The following is a 7548-nucleotide window of genomic DNA, read 5'->3' as shown; positions in this document are numbered from 1 at the left end:
CAACTGCAGAAGCAATTTTAAAAGAATATAACTATGATTGCAGCACATTGCAGTGTTTGCGGGGTTCCAGTTGTAAACAAAACATGTGCAGTAAGAACCATTCAGACACAGAGGTATGCATGCAAAATTCAGCTAAGAAACCTTTACACATTTGTCTGAAAGTTTCCTACACACCAAATTTAAGTTTGATTGCATTATTACATGTACTTATTTAAATTACGCTTTTAGTATTTTTTTTTAAATTCAAAATAACCAATATGGCTGCCAATAATCTGGAACCCCTAAAGAGCTCCTAGAAAAGCAATAGGGCTTCCAGTCTTTGAAGCTGGAACTCCTAAAAACAATGTTATAAGTTTCATGAACTTGTATACCGTAAGTCAGGAAAAAATTCTTGATCATCATCAACTTACTATGTTGTCTTGACATTTACTTTTTGACTTTACCATTCAACTGAGAGGTATGCTGTTGCGTTCACAGCAAATCTCATTCTCAAATAGAGCAATACAATAAAACAGCAACAATGTGAAATCGTAACGCTAACTTTGTAATGTTGTAACACTGTTAGAATTAATAACAAAAATTCAACAACAACTAATAGCAAATGTATACTAACATTAGCACAAATAAGATGCTAAAATAAAGTTTCCCAGAAACTTGAATATGGAAGAAATCTAAACAGGAAGAAATAATCATAATCTGATTACTGGAAACGTTTTTGTCAATAAATCTAATCTATTTCAATGAACCTATTAGAGACTGGCATTCATGCATTAACAGTGCACATACTATATCTCCAACAAATCAATCATACCAATACACCATGTAATATTCCTAATCAGCAGTCATATTAATTATGGATAACTAATAAAGTAACCTATTATTTCAATTAACAATATTTTTGATCAACAATACACAATTACTCCAATAAAAAAGGAAAAGCATGATAGATATTTTCAAGCTACTGTGGTAAGAACACTTTTGATTTATATCAAAAGATTCTGAGTGACCAACAATATAGACAAGATACTATTGTAGCACTTGGACTTCAAGGCAAAGTTTTGCCTCTCAAAAATAATGGTGTAATCACACAGTAGTTCAGAAGCATATCTGATTTTACTAGTGTCAACTGTATACCGATATAATGTAGATCTTCCTAATAGCTTAAACAATGTCCATTACCCAAATACCACTATGTAAGACGTTGTTAAATTCAGCACGGAATTCTGGGTAATTGTCGTATGAAGAAGGCAATTCAAGCAAATTGGAACATGTATGTGCCACTGGTCGTCGAACAATGCCTTCTAATTTAACGAACGACACTTATATTTCATCATCGGGCATTAGATTTGATCCAGTGCAAAATCTTAGGAAGTACTGCAGGGTAGGTATATCCACTTCACGTATGTAACGCTGTAGGTGATTAGCTGTTGATTTTTCTTCTACAGTCATAACATCTGGAAAGTGTAAACTTTTCACTAGTTTTCTTGGCGATGGTTTCTTCTCACTATACAGATTGTTGATACCTGTGATACCAAGGGTGTTAGCAATAGGTTTAAGTATATCCCTCCACGAATCTGCCACAAACATGGGTTCCTGTACCAGTTCTTTATGGGCTATTTCTGCCAGGATTATAGATATGTTATCGGCAGTTGGTGTTTTCCTACATTGATGGCTGTCAAGAATATCTGTAAGCTCTTCTTCATTTACATCATCAATATTTTGCACTGCTTGTTTGAAAATGTCCTGTTCTGTTTCAGGCAAAAATAAAAAATAGTCTGCAAGCAAGCTTTTTGTATTTTGCTGAATCGCTGTATCTTTGAAGAGAACCTCCTCGATGAATGGTGGAGCTAGCCCAATTGGAAAATATTGGACAACTTCCCAACCTTTCAGAAATATTCTGGCCACACTTTCCCACTTACTACGTGGATAATCGTGCCTCAAGAAAGGCACTCTATATGACTTCCCTACTGTACAGCGTTCGTAAAATTCATCCCAGAAAGCTGTTAAACATTCACGTGTGACTCCACACCCAGAGGCAGCTTCACACTCTCCATTAGGTAGAACCAATTTCACCTCTATATCATCATTAGTAATAGCCGCATGTTCAAAGGCATTCAGCATTTCATCAAGTATGTTTGCTCTGTGTATAACTAATACACGAGTATATTTTCCACAGTATTGGTTCTGTAATATTACTTCATCAATGGGCAAAGTATCATCCAAGTCTTCATAGGCTGTGTTTGGAATATTTACAAATTGTATGATACCAGAATCATCAGCATTATAAACATATTCATGCTCCTCATCAGTGGTCGAAATAAATGACAAAGCTGAGCAAGAAGGTGTATCCATCTGACTGGCTACACAATGTTCCCCACATTGCGACATAGTAGGTGTGCAACTTTCCTCATTTGTTTCATATTCAGCTGTCTGTGGTTCTGGAGACATATCGTGGTTTACACCATCTTTCCCTTTAGTTGCAATATAAAACCGCAGTAGCTTAAAACCTGTCTTTTCATATATTGCCCCTAGAGTACAATTCTCATCCATCGTGTTTTCTTCTATATCCATTAAGTCAAAAGAAAACTCCTCTATTTTACCTTTTTTGATTCTCCATCTGGAAAAAACACCTCTTTTCCTTTATCAAGTATATCAGTCTTAGTGACATTTTTGTTCATTGACAAGCTTCTCGTTCCTCCTCCTTTTTTAGCTCTGACTTGTTTGTATGTTTTCACAGAGTAGTCAAAGTCCAGCCACCCTAATTCTAGTCTCCTGTTCTTCTTTTCTGCATATTTGTTTCCAAACGGTCGTTTTCTTACACTGGTAATCTTTTCGTTTTCGGCGTCTACGTCTTCTTCATTGGATGAAGGTGATTCATTCTTATTTCGATTTCTTAACCTGAATTTTTTTCTTATTTTACTCAACAATGCATTCTTTTTGGTTTCAGAGCCTGAACTACCCTGCATTATGCGCCGACAAAAGTCAATAGTTGCTAGGCGATTTCCATATGAAGGTATATAATTCGCCAACATGGCATCATCCATTAAGATGACAACTGATGGATCAATCTGAAATTATATAGAAATGATGTAATTAATTAATATGTAATAGCATGGCCCAATGGCCTATTGCTCACTGACAAATTAGTCATTAACGTTGTTCGTCATGATTGTACATTTTAGAGCACCCAGTGTCACATGATAATGGCACCTTCACTATCAAAATAAAGGTTTTCCTCCAAAATTATCCAGGCATAAAACCAAGAAGTGATGTCAGGTGTTTTGAAAAGAGTGAGTACATCCTGCTGAATGAATGAATGAATGAATGAATGAATGAATGAATCAACCAATCAATCAATCAATCAATGAATCAATGGTTGGTTGTTGGTTGGTTGGTTGGTTGGTTGATTGATTGATTGATTGATTGATTGATTGATTGATTGATTGATTGATTGAATGAATGAATGAATGAATGGACCTGGTTGTGTACCATTCTTTTTGTACATTGCTCTGATCGTGATACTGTGATTCTATGATCTGGAATTGTGGAAGAAAGTACCATCACAAAACATATAGCAATTGGCATACATTTATTTTAGCATACATAACAACATACCAAAAATGACACAGAAATGAAAAATGCCTTCTTTTTAAAAATTAAACCTGTCTGAAACTTGTGCACATTGTAATATGTTAATAAGGAACACTTGTAACTTGCTTTCATTGAAATAATAGGCCTGTGCTTTACTCAAGTAGTGGATTTTTTAGTTATGAATGTTTCTGCATACCTCATGGATCATGACCAAAACTAAAATACCTACATGTATGTACAAAAAATATCTTTACAGGTTTAAAAAAATAGGCTGAGAGCCTGATGTTCATCGGTCATCATAACTTTAGCAAAGAAACCTATTAGTATAATACATTATGCATGCACAACTGGCATAAGCTTTGACCAATCTAAGTCATGTCAATCAGTCAACCCATGAGCTCCACCAAACAATGTTTGCTGAGTAAAGCTTGCTTCCAACTGTTACAGTTGTCTAATACACTTGTTTATTGGAGTCCATGCATTATACACAACCCATATATAAAGAATGGGAAAGTGAAACAAATTTCAAAAATATTAACAAAAAAATCATAACTTCAATAAAAATGGAGTTATCTTCACCAAATTAACAAACCTGCGAGAAGACCACCATGGTAAATATGAAAGTAATTTGGCTAGCGGTTTTTAGGGAGAAGTCGAAATGACAGTTTTTGACAAAAATACCAAATCAAAGAAAGCTTAGAAAAAACTCCCATGTGCTGAGAGTATTGGAGACACATTAAATATAATTCAAAATTACTTGTACTTGAGATTGAGATAGCGATGGAAAAGCTGAAAACTAATCATGCAAATCAGAAAATTAATATGAACAGATCTGCGCAATGTAACATACCATCTATGTACCAAGTTTTATTGAAATGTGATTGGAACCCAAAAAAATTATGAATTATTATGCTAATTAGAGAATTAATATAAACAGATTTTAACCCCAAACTAATCAGGTTTGTACATTGTCCTAGAGCATCTTTGTACTAAGTTTCATTGAAATGGAATAATTAGTACTTTAGATATCAGTGTGATAGCTTAAAAGTGGTTAATTATGCAAAATAGTAATTAATATGTACAGATTTTAACCCACAATTATCCAGGTCTGTCTATTGTCCTACAGCATCCATGTACACAGTTTCATTGAAATGTGATGATTAGTACTTGAGATATGTGTAGAAAAGCTGAAAATTAACTAATTATGCAAATTAGGTGATTAATATGCACACATATTTATCACAAAACAATCAATCTCTGCCTAGTCCTTGAGTATCTATGTACTACTTGAAATATCAAAAGCTAAAAATTAATTAATTATGCAAATTAGGTAATTAATATGCACTGATATTACCCTAAAAACTATCAGGTCTGTGCAGTGTCCTATGACATCTATGTACCAAGTTTCATTGAAATGTGATGATTAGTACTTGAGATATCATTGGAAAAACCGATAATTGATTAATCATTATGCAAATTAGGTAATTAGTAATGAGGTAATTTTTACCAAAAACTAATCAAAACCTAGCATTAGTTCAGAGCATCCATGTACCAAGTTTCATCAAAATCCAATCAGTGGTTGTTTAGATATCAGTGGAAAAGTCATGGAACAGATAAAAATTAGCTAATTATCATGCAAATTAGGTAATTAATATGCATTGGCCCAGAGCATCTATGCACCAAGTTTCATCAAAAACTGATGTATGGTTCTTGAGATACAGTTGAACAGACGGACACACATACACACACTAACACATACATACACACACACATACTAACTGCAAAGACTCCCATTATGTGCTTCGTACATGGGAGTAAAAAAATATTCACTAAAAATAGAAAATCACAGATGATACCATTTGAACAAACTTGACATAGAACCACCCCAGGTACATGTATGATGTAGGAAACAGTAAAAGCCCTGGTAGTGATGGCTTCCCCTCAGAATTTTTTAAGTTTTTTTGGCACGATATTAAGTTCTTTTTAATACATTCCATAAATCATCCTCTAGTATCTCAACAAATGTCGATTTTGCAAAGAGAAGAGGTTATCACTTTAATTCCCAAAATAGGTAAAGACAAGTCTTTTTTAAAAAAATTGGCGTCCAATCACTCTTTTAAACACTGACTATAAAATTGCCACTAGTTGTATAGCAGAGCGTATAAAACAATTATTGCCAATTTTCATCAGTGATACTCAGACAGGTTATATAAAGGGCAGATTCATGGGAGACAATACTCGTTTTGTTTATGATATGTTGCATTATACAGAAGAAAATCAAATTCCAGGGCTTTTATTGTTACTAGACTTTGAAAAGGCGTTTGACAGTGTAGAATGGGAATATATTGATGCTACTTTACACAAATATAACTTTGGGATAAATTTAAGAAATTGGATTAAATGTTTTTATACTGATATAAGAAGTTGTGTTATAAACAATGGTTATACTTGTGAAATGTTCAATGTTTCTAGGTGGGTAAGGCAGGGAGACCCTTTGTCTCCTTACCTCTTCATTTTAGGTATTGAACTGCTTGCTGTGGCTTTGAAGGAAAATACTAATGTCAGGGGTGTAAAAATTCAACACAAGGAATTGTTATTGGGGCAGTATGCCAATGATTTATTTTTGACACTTGATGGTTCAGAGTTGTCTATAAAGTCAGTCTTTTCCATCCTGGACAATTTCAGTCACATTTCCGGTCTTACCGTTAATGTTCAAAAATCAAAAGCTATTTGGTTCGGGTGAAAAAAAGGGAACAAGGAACAAATTTTTCCAAATCTACATATAACTTGGTTGTAACATACTGTTGATTTTTTAGGTTTGGGTTTTGATTTAGATTTGAAGAAAATGGTGGCAAAGAATTATAAGACCAGACTCAAAAAGATAACTTTGCTATTGTCAATGTGGAAACAGATATCATTATCACTAATTGGTAAGGTAACAGTAGTTAAAAGTCTGGTGGTACCACAATTAGTTCATCTTTTTACATCATTGCCAAATCCGTCAAATGATTATTTAAATCAACTTAACAATCTAATTTTTGATTTCATTTGGAATGGAAAAAGAGCAAAGATCAGCAGAGAGACGCTTAGTCTTTCGCGGGAACAAGGGAGATTGAATTTAATGAACACAGCAAGGTTAGCAAGCTCGTTAAAAACGGCTTGGGTTCAAAGGTCATTCTTAAACTGATCACACCTGTGGAAAGCACTTTTCTCTGCTATTTTTGAGCAATCTGATACGCCCAGGATCTGGGAAGCAGATTCTAGGTTTATAAGAAATCTAAGACATAGCATATCGAACGATTTTTGGAAAATATTTTAGAAACGTGGGAATTTTGTATCTCCGGGAAAGGTAAAAGCGGTATAATTAAAATCAGACACTTTGGTACAACTCTCAAATATGTATTGATAACTCCTATATTAAAAAGGAGGTTTGGCAGAGTATGTGAATGACTTGCTTACTGATGAGGAGAATTTGATGAATGTAACAGAGTTTATATATAAATATAATTTTAAGGTTAGTTTTATAGAATACCAGATGCTTATTAATGCAATACCAAAATCCTGGAAATCAACTTTAAAAGAAATGCCAAAGAAATTGTTAAAAATTGAAAATTTTGTTGCTTTTTTTTAAATAAAAATAAGCCACATAGAACAGTCTACGACATACTCATGGACACAAATCATAGCACATTATTGTAAGTTCATAATAAATGGGAAGATAAACTTGAAGTGCGGATAGAATCTGAACAATGGTCTCGCATACATGATTTACCTTTCCGCTGTACAAGTGATAAAGCTACAAGCTTTTCAGTTTAAATTTTTACATCGGGTCATTCCGACTAACAAACAACTTTGTCAATGAGGTCTGTTAGACTGTTCATTGTGTATCTTCTGCAATTATCATGTTGAATCTTTAGAAAATATTTTCTTTACATGTACTTTCACTAGACAGTTTTG

The 7548-nt window shown here is 33.8% G+C and overlaps 1 pseudogene; it reads right to left on the bottom strand.

The window, feature by feature from the left end:
* Nucleotides 1-1161: 1161 nt before the first annotated feature.
* On the bottom strand, nucleotides 1162-2571 carry LOC146746083 (uncharacterized; annotated as a pseudogene).
* Between the last annotated feature and the right edge of the window lie 4977 nt (nucleotides 2572-7548).

This window comes from Saccoglossus kowalevskii, chromosome 5, assembly GCF_978046115.1.
Source record: "Saccoglossus kowalevskii chromosome 5, keSacKowa6.1, whole genome shotgun sequence".
Classification (NCBI taxonomy): Eukaryota; Metazoa; Hemichordata; class Enteropneusta; family Harrimaniidae; genus Saccoglossus; species Saccoglossus kowalevskii.
Note: the sequence above shows the minus strand (reverse complement) of the source record. Positions and strands in the feature narration are given on the sequence as shown.